The following is a 17236-nucleotide window of genomic DNA, read 5'->3' on the forward strand; positions in this document are numbered from 1 at the left end:
GTACTCGTTCTCGTATTCGTACAACAGAAATTATTTTCAAATAATTCCTTATCCTTATGCAAATCATGCAAAATTGTTATATTATTCTGTTTAATGAATTATTATTATTAAGACATATTGAATTAATTGCTGCAAGTTAATTGCTACACTCATTAAATTTGATGAATGTTACCAATATATGAATAAGCTACAATTCAGTTTGAGCAATGAAGCGTAAACGAAACATTGGACCACTAATTTTAAACAGCAAAAAACACAAGTGCAAAAAAAGATTTAATGAAATAAGTGTTATTTAACACTTACTTTGTGCTCAATGGTCGTTTGTAGATTCTTATCCAAATGCACCTTTATAATTTGGGTGCCATCAAATTTGGCACGAATACGTTTGCCTACGATCTCTGCTGGAAACACTAAATCTTCTAAAATAAAATACACAGCAGTTAAACTACGCGAACGGATTATTGCACCGTCTTGTTTTTACGAAAACTTTGTAGTTACTCGTTCACTATCTAAGTCTTTACGGTGCTGATATAACTCTTCCTCTTCAAGTGGTCCTTGCAAACCCTTATGAAATATTTTTCTCATCCACCAGAAACTCCATCTCGAAAATATATTACCGGTTGAGTAGGGATTCTTTGGGCGTTCAATTTTTCTTCTAGTCCGATTCATGTTAAATTTCTTTATTTACAGTTACGTTTGGTTATGATAAACCAAAAATGTAGTAATAAATTCGAAGTTCAAGAAATGAAGATAACCGACACGAGCACCACTCAATATGGTGAATGCAACAAAAATTTTTTAAATCGTGAATAACAGTAAATAGCAATGCAAAAAATTTACAATATTTTTTCAATGTTACAACAAAACTTTATAGACAATGTACGGTAATTATGCGTACTCGTTCTCGTATTCGTACAACAGAAATTATTTTCAAATAATTCCTTATCCTTATGCAAATCATGCAAAATTGTTATATTATTCTGTTTAATGAATTATTATTATTAAGACATATTGAATTAATTGCTGCAAGTTAATTGCTACACTCATTAAATTTGATGAATGTTACCAATATATGAATAAGCTACAATTCAGTTTGAGCAATGAAGCGTAAACGAAACATTGGACCACTAATTTTAAACAGCAAAAAACACAAGTGCAAAAAAGATTTAATGAAATAAGTGTTATTTAACACTTACTTTGTGCTCAATGGTCGTTTGTAGATTCTTATCCAAATGCACCTTTATAATTTGGGTGCCATCCAATTTGGCACAAATACGTTTGCCTACGATCTCTGCTGGAAACACTAAATCTTCTCATAATAAGAATTGTTTGTAAAATATTGAAAAATATAAGTAATGATTTTTCGTTGGAGTATTAGAATAAATATAAGTAAAATATACATCCAACCATAAAGTGGATAAAAAAAAAACAAGTTATTTCCTATATTTGATGAAATAAATTAAAAATAAAACTACTGCAATAAAAATGAGAAAACGAGTTTCTATTTTAAAGTTTGCAGAAAATGATGGAAAAATCACACTTTTAATCATCATTACAAGTAATTTATACTTCTAGATCAGTAGAAATAAATAGAAATATCAAGTGAATTATTTTATTAGTTTAGGTTTTAATTAGACGGTATTTTAATTAAAAATAAAAATAAAATCGCTTATTGTGTATAAATTCTATAATCCCGAAAATGGTACTTACCAAGCCATCGCTGCCATTTACTTCGATAGCTGTTTTAAGCCTCTGCGATAATTGTTCTAATAATCTATCGTATTTTATATTTAGTGCATCGAGTCTATGGCTATAATACTGTGTTGCTCCTGGGTCACTGTCTGGTGGACGTAAGTCTCGTCGTGGTGGTGAGAAAGATGGACGTGCCTCTATAAGCCAATCCACAAAGCGTAGACATTTGGCGTCGTAAATCTTGATAATTGTTCAATTCTTCGCCAGAAAATTTCATTTGGTGCCGCTCGTCATTTACAATTTTAGAGTGAAATTTATCGATAATTTTGTGTTCATGTTGTTGACTATCCAATTCTTCTTTAACAGATGATAAATCTGATCCATAGTCGGCTGCAAGTATTTGTTTCTAAACGAGAAAATATGTCAAATTCATATATAAAAAAAAGTTTTATTATACTGATTATAAGTAAGTGAGTAAACTTTTATGACAAAGAAACAGAATCGGTCAGACCAATGTTTTATTATTCTTCCCTTATTATTGCTATTTTATTTTTATATAAATATTTGGAATATTAGATATTATAAGAATATGTAATTGTATAAGAAAAATAATTTTAAATGCATTAGTGGAACTTAATTTTCCAATAAAAAAAAAAATAAAATAAAATCAATTAAATATTTCCTACTTCACTATATTTCATTTAAGAAGTTTTAAAACTCCATTGCACAAATTAAAAAATTTTTCATTTTTATTAAGGAGTGAAAAAATGCAATATAAAATAAAATAAAGTAACATTAAAAATAATGACAGTCTATCATGTGTTTTCATTGTTGCACAAAATGGGAGCACAAAACAGAAAAAAAAGCAACTGACAAGAAGACCAATGACAAAAAAGAACATTATTGTATGTACCAAAAGCAAAACACGAGAAAAAGAGACGTCACTTTCTTCCAGTGCTCGTTAGAATGGAATAGTCATTCGAATACAGAAACACCAAAAACATATGAAACGAATTGATAAAGGAAACGCGCAAACAGAACAGGCATAAGCAGCAACCGCATGGAAATATGAGCGACACACAACACACCTTTCTGTACCTTGTTTTTGTGTACAATTTGTTTTGTGCACAATCAACGTAAAATCTGCATAACAAAGAAAGACAGTAAAATATTTCCACATTCTTGAGTTTTGTCTTCAACTCCGTACTCTTTTTAATTTACTCTTTTGCGTACAAGCAGTGCGAGAATAGACAAGAAATTTGTGTGTTCTGCTATATATAATAAAATCACAAAATTTTAATTTTATTTTGGAATATAAAAACAATAATTATTGTTAAATAAACTCAAATTTATTTATGTTTTAACTATTTATTTTTAAATATTCACACACAATTTTCAATTTTCGCTGAAAATTTTTCCGTACACTACAGATCGCGACCGTATTGTTCAAACGCTGTAAACGTAATAAAACTGAAACACTGAGAAGTCGTGTATATAAATCAGTTTGTGTGGATTGTATTAGCAAACTTGTATGCAATACAATCCACAATGCTCTTCTCACCAATTGTTTAGTATAGTAACTGTATGATTTATATGCGTTCCTTCTCTTTCGAATAACAAACAAAATGTTATGCAGAAGTTTTACAGTTTATAAAACTGCACAATGAATGTGGATTGTGGAAATGCACTTTAATTGATATATTTTTCGGCTTATTAGTTTTTTTAAATATTTAAATTTTATATAACATGTATAAATATAAATTATTTAAATAATTTTTTTTAAATTTTTTTACAATTTTATGAATTAAATCATTTTTAATTGCAGTTTATTAATATACGTAAATAGTAAAACCCGCAAAGCAGGAAAATGAATTTTTACTTAATAAAATTCAATTAACTCAAAAATATATTATATATTAATTATATCAGCAAAACTAATGTAATAATTTAATAAAATTAAAAATTATAGCAATTTACATAGAAAATAACTTTCATATATAGAAAATAATTATTTTAAAGACATTTTTGACACTGATTTAAATGAATTTCTAGAGTATTCCGATGAATTTCGTCGAAATAAAAATTAAATGAACTCATAAAAGAATTTTTTAGCCGGTAAATTTGTGTAATTATTTACTATTATTAATTTATTAAGAAAAAAAAACCTTTTTTTCTGCAAACTTAATCCTTAAATTAATTCGCAAATAATTTTATTATAAAAAAAGAATTCAATGAACCACTAAAAAGGTTTGATTCATGCATCAAATATATATGTATGTACTTTAGATAAAGTTTTTAAAGTCATTCTAAAATCAATTTTTTTTTTTTTTTGCTAAGGAAGCTATGTAAATATTTAATAATATTTTATAGTATATCTAGATATCGTATAGGCTAATGTGCTTCTGATGTCGCAATTTTTGGCTGCACGTTCAAAAATTTTGTTTTACATGCAGTTCATTTACATGTACATGCGTACATTTTTAAATGCATTGGATTTCAATAATTTACTGCAGGCTTTTAATTAACAAAGCATATAAGTTTTGATTTATTTTGTTTGAGGTAGCTCTGAAATTAACAAATAATAATTTAAGATTCAAAATAGTAATTCTTTGAGGAAATTGGCTACTTCTGCTAACAGAAAGGGAAGATAAAAAGAAAATTTGCAAACATCGCTTGCACAACAAATTAAACAAACTAACAAACACACCATATGTGTGTAGTGTGTAGTGCACGGCCTCAAAAACAAATAACTTGACTTCCAAGACGGTGGCCGCCTAAAATATTTATGTTCTACTCTGTGCAAACAAACAACAGCAAAAACGAAAATCGAAAAACTATATAAAAAAGTTGTTAAATAGAGAAAGAAGAAATAACAGAAACTGAACCGTTTGCTTGCAGTGAGAGAGCAGAGCAAATGATTTTTGATCAAATTCACATACGAATAAGAGTAAAATGACAAGTGCAAAAAACTGCCGCGCAAAATTTATTTGCATAAAATATTTTTTGTTATATATTTGTTAAGGGGCAAACATATATTATAAGCTTATATATATTTAGTTTATTATAATTGTTTAAAAAAAATTTGTAATATAAATTACAATTTTTTTATAAATTAATTTATTAGCGAATATATTGTTTTTCGCCCTTTCTCTATTCCTTCTCTCGTAGTCAGACAACTCTCGCATACACACATCCATTTTCGTTTGGCGCTTCTTGAAATGAAGCAAAGTAAATTTCCAAAGCGAGAATTGAGATTAATATGTCCTCAAGTTTTCCTTTGATTGCAATGCATTCTTCTGTGAAGATTCGGCTAACTTGTTTGCTTTCCTCTAAAAAGTATAATAAAATATTTGAATACGTTTTAAATCTGTAAAATTAAATTTAAGCTAAAATTATTTATTTAGTACCACGAGTTCTACGGCTGGCAAATAATTTCTTCATCACAAACGATACAGAAATAGTTTTAATAAGACACTACTGAAGAGAATACTATTTTCGTACTAAACAAATTTATGTATTCAATCTAACATCAAGTAAAAAATTTACACTTAAATTTAATTGAAATTAAGTTCGTATGACAGTTATTTGATAAAATGTTTTTATAATTGGTGAATATACCGCCTACGAAAAAAATAAAAATAAACTAATTTAATTAAATTAATTTACCTTCAGCTCTAGCGCGTTTTTCAAATTCGTCAAATAAACGATTTACTTCATCCATTTCACGGCGTAAACGTCTTAATTGTGGATCATTTGGATCACCCTCACTTAAAAGTTTATCTGCGTCATCATTGAGTGCATGCCGTATCGCTGTACGCTGTTCTGGACCCATTGCAAGAAATTGGTCAAAGTCCCATCCTTTGACAACACGAATTGTAGCAAAAATCATATTTTGACGTAGACGTAAATGTTTTTTTGCCATAAGCTCACAAAACGATCGAATAACCGTTTAAGTCGTTCAGCAGCATCAATTGCCTCTTGGTCAGGAGGAGGCATTAATAAGCAAGCACTAGGAATTGAACCCTCTTGTCCTATTGAATTACGAATTCTCCATTTAACTCGACTAGAGTTATCGAGCAAGATACAAGTTTCTCCCTTTTCAATTTGTAGTTGACCTTGCTGCTTATAAGCACATATTGCTTGTACAGAGCATTGATTATTTACCGGTTGTCGTCTTTTATATATTGGAACAATTGTTTGAGCCCGATGGGTCAAATTAGCAACAGTTTCACTAAAAGCATTCAATTCTTCACGTAAATCCTGCATACCACGTAATAAAGCTTCACCTTGATCAAGACCAAAATCCGATTGAGAATATTTGCTATTTAAAATGTCATCACGCTTCACGAGTCATTGCTCGGCATCTTTTATTTCAGCAAAAAATTGATGATATTCGGTAGCATGCTTTAAGTGGACTTCAAGACACAGTGTCAACTGAAGCAGCCAAGCCCATTGTTGTTGTAGTACGGCAACCCTCTCAGAGTCCCGGTACAGTTGCTGACAGAAGTCAAAATCAAACCAAGCGAAACAGACTTCGTAAAGTTACTGTGCAGAAACTTAGGTAATGTACGAACTCAACCTGGACTGCGACACGGTCAACAACCAGTCTTAGTACCCAGCGAGCTGTCAGAGAGCAAGTATGTATTCCTACGCATCGATCGCGTTCCGACACCCTTAGAACAACTTTACGAGGGCCCTTATTAGATTATTTATTATTATGAAATTTAAATCAATAAAACAAATCCATAAAGAAAATGTGTGAATTTTATGTTAAATTGAGTGTCAAATTTGATCAAGTGAATATTTTTTTATACAATATTAAATTTAACCGACACGAGCACCACTCAATATGGTAAATGCAACAAAAATTTTTTAAATCGTGAATAACAGTAAATAGCAATGCAAAAAATTTACAATATTTTTTCAATGTTACAACAAAACTTTATAGACAATGTACGGTAATTATGCGTACTCGTTCTCGTATTCGTACAACAGAAATTATTTTCAAATAATTCCTTATCCTTATGCAAATCATGCAAAATTGTTATATTATTCTGTTTAATGAATTATTATTATTAAGACATATTGAATTAATTGCTGCAAGTTAATTGCTACACTCATTAAATTTGATGAATGTTACCAATATATGAATAAGCTACAATTCAGTTTGAGCAATGAAGCGTAAACGAAACATTGGACCACTAATTTTAAACAGCAAAAAACACAAGTGCAAAAAAAGATTTAATGAAATAAGTGTTATTTAACACTTACTTTGTGCTCAATGGTCGTTTGTAGATTCTTATCCAAATGCACCTTTATAATTTGGGTGCCATCAAATTTGGCACGAATACGTTTGCCTACGATCTCTGCTGGAAACACTAAATCTTCTAAAATAAAATACACAGCAGTTAAACTACGCGAACGGATTATTGCACCGTCTTGTTTTTACGAAAACTTTGTAGTTACTCGTTCACTATCTAAGTCTTTACGGTGCTGATATAACTCTTCCTCTTCAAGTGGTCCTTGCAAACCCTTATGAAATATATTTCTCATCCACCAGAAACTCCATCTCGAAAATATATTAGCGGTTGAGTAGGGATTCTTTGGGCGTTCAATTTTTCTTCTAGTCCGATTGATGTTAAATTTCTTTATTTACAGTTACGTTTGATTATGATAAACCAAAAATGTAGTAATAAATTCGAAGTTCAAGAAATGAAGATAACCGACACGAGCACCACTCAATATGGTAAATGCAACAAAAATTTTTTAAATCGTGAATAACAGTAAATAGCAATGCAAAAAATTTACAATACTTTTTCAATGTTACAACAAAACTTTATAGACAATGTACGGTAATTACGCGTACTCGTTCTCGTATTCGTACAACAGAAATTATTTTCAAATAATTCCTTATCCTTATGCAAATGATGCAAAATTGTTATATTATTCTGTTTAATGAATTATTATTATTTAGACATATTGAATTAATTGCTGCAAGTTAATTGCTACACTCATTAAATTTGATGAATGTTACCAATATATGAATAAGCTACAATTCAGTTTGAGCAATGAAGCGTAAACGAAACATTGGACCACTAATTTTAAACAGCAAAAAACACAAGCGCAAAAAAAGATTTAATGAAATAAGTGTTATTTAACACTTACTTTGTGCTCAATGGTCGTTTGTAGATTCTTATCCAAATGCACCTTTATATATAATTTGGGTGCCATCCAATTTGGCACGAATACGTTTGCCTACGATCTCTGCTGGAAACACTAAATCTTCTAAAATAAAATACACAGCAGTTAAACTACGCGAACGGATTATTGCACCGTCTTGTTTTTACGAAAACTTTGTAGTTACTCGTTCACTATCTAAGTCTTTACGGTGCTGATATAACTCTTCCTCTTCAAGTGGTCCTTGCAAACCCTTATGAAATATTTTTCTCATCCACCAGAAACTCCATCTCGAAAATATATTACCGGTTGAGTAGGGATTCTTTGGGCGTTCAATTTTTCTTCTAGTCCGATTCATGTTAAATTTCTTTATTTACAGTTACGTTTGGTTATGATAAACCAAAAATGTAGTAATAAATTCGTAGTTCAAGAAATGAAGATAACCGACACGAGCACCACTCAATATGGTGAATGCAACAAAAATTTTTTAAATCGTGAATAACAGTAAATAGCAATGCAAAAAATTTACAATATTTTTTCAATGTTACAACAAAACTTTATAGACAATGTACGGTAATTATGCGTACTCGTTCTCGTATTCGTACAACAGAAATTATTTTCAAATAATTCCTTATGCAAATCATGCAAAATTGTTATATTATTCTGTTTAATGAATTATTATTATTTAGACATATTGAATTAATTGCTGCAAGTTAATTGCTAGACTCATTAAATTTGATGAATTTTACCAATATATGAAGCGTAAACGAAACATTGGACCACTATTTTAAAACAGCAAAAAACACAAGTGCAAAAAAAGATTTATGAAAAAGTTATTATTTAACACTTACTTTGTGCTCAATGGTCGTTTGTAGATTCTTATCCAAATGCACCTTTATAATTTGGGTGCCATCCAATTTGGCACAAATACGTTTGCCTACGATCTCTGCTGGAAACACTAAATCTTCTAAAATAAAATACACAGCAGTTAAACTACGCGAACGGATTATTGCACCGTCTTGTTTTTACGAAAACTTTGTAATTACTCGTTCACTATCTAAGTCTTTACGATGCTGATATAACTCCTCTTCCTCTTCAAGTGGTCCTTGCAAACCCATATGAAATATTTTTCTCATCCACCAGAAACTCCATCACGAAAATATATTAGCGGTTGAGTAGGGATTCTTTGGGCGTTCAATTTTTCTTCTAGTCCGATTCATGTTAAATTTCTTTATTTACAGTTACGTTTGGTTATGATAAACCAAAAATGTAGTAATAAATTCGAAGTTCAAGAAATGAAGATAACCGACACGAGCACCACTCAATATGATAAATGCAACAAAAATTTTTTAAATCGTGAATAATAGTAAATAGCAATGCAAAAAATTTACAATATTTTTTCAATGTTATAACAAAACTTTATAGACAATGTACGGTAAAATTACGCGTACTCGTTCTCGTATTCGTACAACAGAAATTATTTTCAAATAATTCCTTATGCAAATCATGCAAAATTGTTATATTATTCTGTTTAATGAATTATTATTATATAGACATATTGAATTAATTGCTGCAAGTTAATTGCTAGACTCATTAAATTTGATGAATGTTACCAATATATGAAGCGTAAACGAAACATTGGACCACTAATTTTAAACAGCAAAAAACACAAGTGCAAAAAAGATTTAATGAAATAAGTGTTATTTAACACTTACTTTGTGCTCAATGGTCGTTTGTGATTCTTATCCAAATGCAACCTTTATATAATTTGGGTGCCATCCAATTTGGCACGAATACGTTTGCCTACGATCTCTGCTGAAAACACTAAATCTTCTAAAATAAAATACACAGCAGTTAAACTACGCGAACGGATTATTGCACCGTCTTGTTTTTACGAAAACTTTGTAGTTACTCGTTCACTATCTAAGTCTTTACGGTGCTGATATAACTCTTCCTCTTCAAGTGGTCCTTGCAAACCCTTATGAAATATATTTCTCATCCACCAGAAACTCCATCTCGAAAATATATTAGCGGTTGAGTAGGGATTCTTTGGGCGTTCAATTTTTCTTCTAGTCCGATTGATGTTAAATTTCTTTATTTACAGTTACGTTTGATTATGATAAACCAAAAATGTAGTAATAAATTCGAAGTTCAAGAAATGAAGATAACCGACACGAGCACCACTCAAATATGGTAAATGCAACAAAAATTTCTTAAATCGTGAATAACAGTAAATAACAATGCAAAAAATTTACAATATTTTTTCAATGTTACAACAAAACTTTATAGACAATGTACGGTAATTATGCGTACTCGTTCTCGTATTCGTACAACAGAAATTATTTTCAAATAATTCCTTATCCTTATGCAAATCATGCAAAATTGTTATATTATTCTGTTTAATGAATTATTATTATTAAGACATATTGAATTAATTGCTGCAAGTTAATTGCTACACTCATTAAATTTGATGAATGTTACCAATATATGAATAAGCTACAATTCAGTTTGAGCAATGAAGCGTAAACGAAACATTGGACCACTAATTTTAAACAGCAAAAAACACAAGCGCAAAAAAAGATTTAATGAAATAAGTGTTATTTAACACTTACTTTGTGCTCAATGGTCGTTTGTAGATTCTTATCCAAATGCACCTTTATATATAATTTGGGTGCCATCCAATTTGGCACGAATACGTTTGCCTACGATCTCTGCTGGAAACACTAAATCTTCTAAAATAAAATACACAGCAGTTAAACTACGCGAACGGATTATTGCACAGTCTTGTTTTTACGAAAACTTTGTAGTTACTCGTTCACTATCTAAGTCTTTACGGTGCTGATATAAGTCTTCCTCTTCAAGTGGTCCTTGCAAACCCTTATGAAATATATTTCTCATCCACCAGAAACTCCATCTCGAAAATATATTAGCGGTTGAGTAGGGATTCTTTGGGCGTTCAATTTTTCTTCTAGTCCGATTGATGTTAAATTTCTTTATTTACAGTTACGTTTGATTATGATAAACCAAAAATGTAGTAATAAATTCGAAGTTCAAGAAATGAAGATAACCGACACGAGCACCACTCAATATGGTAAATGCCAAACAAAAATTTTTTAAATCGTGAATAACAGTAAATAGCAATGCAAAAAATTTACAATATTTTTTGAATGTTACAACAAAACTTTATAGACAATGTACGGTAATTACGCGTACTCGTTCTCGTATTCGTACAACAGAAATTATTTTCAAATAATTCCTTATGCAAATCAAGCAAAATTGTTATATTATTCTGTTTAATGAATTATTATTATTTAGACATATTGAATTAATTGCTGCAAGTTAATTGCTAGACTCATTAAATTTGATGAATGTTACCAATATATGAATGAGCTACAATTCAGTTTGAGCAATGAAGCGTAAACGAAACATTGGACCACTAATTTTAAACAGCAAAAACCACAAGTGCAAAAAAAAGATTTAATGAAATAAGTGTTATTTAACACTTACTTTGTGCTCAATGGTCGTTTGTAGATTCTTATCCAAATGCACCTTTATAATTTGTGTGCCATCCAATTTGGCACGAATACGTTTGCCTACGATCTCTGCTGGAAACACTAAATCTTCTAAAATAAAATACACAGCAGTTAAACTACGCGAACGGATTATTGCACAGTCTTGTTTTTACGAAAACTTTGTAGTTACTCGTTCACTATCTAAGTCTTTACGGTGCTGATATAAGTCTTCCTCTTCAAGTGGTCCTTGCAAACCCTTATGAAATATTTTTTTCATCCACCAGAAACTCCATCTCGAAAATATATTAGCGGTAGTAGGGATTCTTTGGGCGTTTCATTTTTCTAGCCGGAATTCTGTTATTTCTTATTGTACAGTTTAACGTTGATTATGATTTAACCCAAATGTGTATAAATCGAAGTCTCAAAAATGAAGATAACCTTACACCGAGCACCACTCCAATATAGTAAATTGCAACAAAAATTTTTTTAATCGTGAAATAACATAAATAGCCAATGCAAAAAAATTACAATACTTTTTCAATGTTCAAACAAAACTTAGAGACAATGTACGGTAATTATGCGTACTCGTTCTCGTATTCGTACAACAGAAATTATTTTCAAATAATTCCTTATCCTTATGCAAATCATGCAAAATTGTTATATTATTCTGTTTAATGAATTATTATTATTAAGACATATTGAATTAATTGCTGCAAGTTAATTGCTACACTCATTAAATTTGATGAATGTTACCAATATATGAATAAGCTACAATTCAGTTTGAGCAATGAAGCGTAAACGAAACATTGGACCACTAATTTTAAACAGCAAAAAACACAAGTGCAAAAAAAGATTTAATGAAATAAGTGTTATTTAACACTTACTTTGTGCTCAATGGTCGTTTGTAGATTCTTATCCAAATGCACCTTTATAATTTGGGTGCCATCAAATTTGGCACGAATACGTTTGCCTACGATCTCTGCTGGAAACACTAAATCTTCTAAAATAAAATACACAGCAGTTAAACTACGCGAACGGATTATTGCACCGTCTTGTTTTTACGAAAACTTTGTAGTTACTCGTTCACTATCTAAGTCTTTACGGTGCTGATATAACTCTTCCTCTTCAAGTGGTCCTTGCAAACCCTTATGAAATATTTTTCTCATCCACCAGAAACTCCATCTCGAAAATATATTACCGGTTGAGTAGGGATTCTTTGGGCGTTCAATTTTTCTTCTAGTCCGATTCATGTTAAATTTCTTTATTTACAGTTACGTTTGGTTATGATAAACCAAAAATGTAGTAATAAATTCGAAGTTCAAGAAATGAAGATAACCGACACGAGCACCACTCAATATGGTGAATGCAACAAAAATTTTTTAAATCGTGAATAACAGTAAATAGCAATGCAAAAAATTTACAATATTTTTTCAATGTTACAACAAAACTTTATAGACAATGTACGGTAATTATGCGTACTCGTTCTCGTATTCGTACAACAGAAATTATTTTCAAATAATTCCTTATCCTTATGCAAATCATGCAAAATTGTTATATTATTCTGTTTAATGAATTATTATTATTAAGACATATTGAATTAATTGCTGCAAGTTAATTGCTACACTCATTAAATTTGATGAATGTTACCAATATATGAATAAGCTACAATTCAGTTTGAGCAATGAAGCGTAAACGAAACATTGGACCACTAATTTTAAACAGCAAAAAACACAAGCGCAAAAAAAATGAAATAAGTGTTATTTAACACTTACTTTGTGCTCAATGGTCGTTTGTAGATTCTTATCCAAATGCACCTTTATAATTTGGGTGCCATCCAATTTGGCACAAATACGTTTGCCTACGATCTCTGCTGGAAACACTAAATCTTCTCATAATAAGAATTGTTTGTAAAATATTGAAAAATATAAGTAATGATTTTTCGTTGGAGTATTAGAATAAATATAAGTAAAATATACATCCAACCATAAAGTGGATAAAAAAAAAACAAGTTATTTCCTATATTTGATGAAATAAATTAAAAATAAAACTACTGCAATAAAAATGAGAAAACGAGTTTCTATTTTAAAGTTTGCAGAAAATGATGGAAAAATCACACTTTTAATCATCATTACAAGTAATTTATACTTCTAGATCAGTAGAAATAAATAGAAATATCAAGTGAATTATTTTATTAGTTTAGGTTTTAATTAGACGGTATTTTAATTAAAAATAAAAATAAAATCGCTTATTGTGTATAAATTCTATAATCCCGAAAATGGTACTTACCAAGCCATCGCTGCCATTTACTTCGATAGCTGTTTTAAGCCTCTGCGATAATTGTTCTAATAATCTATCGTATTTTATATTTAGTGCATCGAGTCTATGGCTATAATACTGTGTTGCTCCTGGGTCACTGTCTGGTGGACGTAAGTCTCGTCGTGGTGGTGAGAAAGATGGACGTGCCTCTATAAGCCAATCCACAAAGCGTAGACATTTGGCGTCGTAAATCTTGATAATTGTTCAATTCTTCGCCAGAAAATTTCATTTGGTGCCGCTCGTCATTTACAATTTTAGAGTGAAATTTATCGATAATTTTGTGTTCATGTTGTTGACTATCCAATTCTTCTTTAACAGATGATAAATCTGATCCATAGTCGGCTGCAAGTATTTGTTTCTAAACGAGAAAATATGTCAAATTCATATATAAAAAAAAGTTTTATTATACTGATTATAAGTAAGTGAGTAAACTTTTATGACAAAGAAACAGAATCGGTCAGACCAATGTTTTATTATTCTTCCCTTATTATTGCTATTTTATTTTTATATAAATATTTGGAATATTAGATATTATAAGAATATGTAATTGTATAAGAAAAATAATTTTAAATGCATTAGTGGAACTTAATTTTCCAATAAAAAAAAAAATAAAATAAAATCAATTAAATATTTCCTACTTCACTATATTTCATTTAAGAAGTTTTAAAACTCCATTGCACAAATTAAAAAATTTTTCATTTTTATTAAGGAGTGAAAAAATGCAATATAAAATAAAATAAAGTAACATTAAAAATAATGACAGTCTATCATGTGTTTTCATTGTTGCACAAAATGGGAGCACAAAACAGAAAAAAAAGCAACTGACAAGAAGACCAATGACAAAAAAGAACATTATTGTATGTACCAAAAGCAAAACACGAGAAAAAGAGACGTCACTTTCTTCCAGTGCTCGTTAGAATGGAATAGTCATTCGAATACAGAAACACCAAAAACATATGAAACGAATTGATAAAGGAAGCGCGCAAGCAGAACAGGCATAAGCAGCAACCGCATGGAAATATGAGCGACACACAACACACCTTTCTGTACCTTGTTTTTGTGTACAATTTGTTTTGTGCACAATCAACGTAAAATCTGCATAACAAAGAAAGACAGTAAAATATTTCCACATTCTTGAGTTTTGTCTTCAACTCCGTACTCTTTTTAATTTACTCTTTTGCGTACAAGCAGTGCGAGAATAGACAAGAAATTTGTGTGTTCTGCTATATATAATAAAATCACAAAATTTTAATTTTATTTTGGAATATAAAAACAATAATTATTGTTAAATAAACTCAAATTTATTTATGTTTTAACTATTTATTTTTAAATATTCACACACAATTTTCAATTTTCGCTGAAAATTTTTCCGTACACTACAGATCGCGACCGTATTGTTCAAACGCTGTAAACGTAATAAAACTGAAACACTGAGAAGTCGTGTATATAAATCAGTTTGTGTGGATTGTATTAGCAAACTTGTATGCAATACAATCCACAATGCTCTTCTCACCAATTGTTTAGTATAGTAACTGTATGATTTATATGCGTTCCTTCTCTTTTGAATAACAAACAAAATGTTATGCAGAAGTTTTACAGTTTATAAAACTGCACAATGAATGTGGATTGTGGAAATGCACTTTAATTGATATATTTTTCGGCTTATTAGTTTTTTTAAATATTTAAATTTTATATAACATGTATAAATATAAATTATTTAAATAATTTTTTTTAAATTTTTTTACAATTTTATGAATTAAATCATTTTTAATTGCAGTTTATTAATATACGTAAATAGTAAAACCCGCAAAGCAGGAAAATGAATTTTTACTTAATAAAATTCAATTAACTCAAAAATATATTATATATTAATTATATCAGCAAAACTAATGTAATAATTTAATAAAATTAAAAATTATAGCAATTTACATAGAAAATAACTTTCATATATAGAAAATAATTATTTTAAAGACATTTTTGACACTGATTTAAATGAATTTCTAGAGTATTCCGATGAATTTCGTCGAAATAAAAATTAAATGAACTCATAAAAGAATTTTTTAGCCGGTAAATTTGTGTAATTATTTACTATTATTAATTTATTAAGAAAAAAAAACCTTTTTTTCTGCAAACTTAATCCTTAAATTAATTCGCAAATAATTTTATTATAAAAAAAGAATTCAATGAACCACTAAAAAGGTTTGATTCATGCATCAAATATATATGTATGTACTTTAGATAAAGTTTTTAAAGTCATTCTAAAATCAATTTTTTTTTTTTTTTGCTAAGGAAGCTATGTAAATATTTAATAATATTTTATAGTATATCTAGATATCGTATAGGCTAATGTGCTTCTGATGTCGCAATTTTTGGCTGCACGTTCAAAAATTTTGTTTTACATGCGCAGTTCATTTACATGTACATGCGTACATTTTTAAATGCATTGGATTTCAATAATTTACTGCAGGCTTTTAGTTAACAAAGCATATAAGTTTTGATTTATTTTGTTTGAGGTAGCTCTGAAATTAACAAATAATAATTTAAGATTCAAAATAGTAATTCTTTGAGGAAATTGGCTACTTCTGCTAACAGAAAGGGAAGATAAAAAGAAAATTTGCAAACATCGCTTGCACAACAAATTAAACAAACTAACAAACACACCATATGTGTGTAGTGTGTAGTGCACGGCCTCAAAAACAAATAACTTGACTTCCAAGACGGTGGCCGCCTAAAATATTTATGTTCTACTCTGTGCAAACAAACAACAGCAAAAACGAAAATCGAAAAACTGTATAAAAAAGTTGTTAAATAGAGAAAGAAGAAATAACAGAAACTGAACCGTTTGCTTGCAGTGAGAGAGCAGAGCAAATGATTTTTGATCAAATTCACATACGAATAAGAGTAAAATGACAAGTGCAAAAAACTGCCGCGCAAAATTTATTTGCATAAAATATTTTTTGTTATATATTTGTTAAGGGGCAAACATATATTATAAGCTTATATATATTTAGTTTATTATAATTGTTTAAAAAAAATTTGTAATATAAATTACAATTTTTTTATAAATTAATTTATTAGCGAATATATTGTTTTTCGCTCTTTCTCTATTCCTTCTCTCGTAGTCAGACAACTCTCGCATACACACATCCATTTTCGTTTGGCGCTTCTTGAAATGAAGCAAAGTAAATTTCCAAAGCGAGAATTGAGATTAATATGTCCTCAAGTTTTCCTTTGATTGCAATGCATTCTTCTGTGAAGATTCGGCTAACTTGTTTGCTTTCCTCTAAAAAGTATAATAAAATATTTGAATACGTTTTAAATCTGTAAAATTAAATTTAAGCTAAAATTATTTATTTAGTACCACGAGTTCTACGGCTGGCAAATAATTTCTTCATCACAAACGATACAGAAATAGTTTTAATAAGACACTACTGAAGAGAATACTATTTTCGTACTAAACAAATTTATGTATTCAATCTAACATCAAGTAAAAAATTTACACTTAAATTTAATTGAAATTAAGTTCGTATGACAGTTAT

At 29.4% G+C, this 17236-nt stretch overlaps 1 long non-coding RNA gene across 1 annotated transcript; it reads right to left on the reverse strand.

The window, feature by feature from the left end:
- Window positions 1-1710: 1710 nt before the first annotated feature.
- Window positions 1711-14064, reverse strand: LOC119663165. The gene is made up of 2 exons (XR_005250974.1): window positions 13668-14064; window positions 1711-2098 (listed from the first exon to the last, which is right to left on the reverse strand). It is a non-coding gene; the product is annotated as an uncharacterized LOC119663165 (long non-coding RNA).
- Between the last annotated feature and the right edge of the window lie 3172 nt (window positions 14065-17236).

Source organism: Teleopsis dalmanni, unplaced genomic scaffold, assembly GCF_002237135.1.
Source record: "Teleopsis dalmanni isolate 2A unplaced genomic scaffold, ASM223713v2 unscaffolded_contig_0183, whole genome shotgun sequence".
Classification (NCBI taxonomy): domain Eukaryota; kingdom Metazoa; phylum Arthropoda; class Insecta; order Diptera; family Diopsidae; genus Teleopsis; species Teleopsis dalmanni.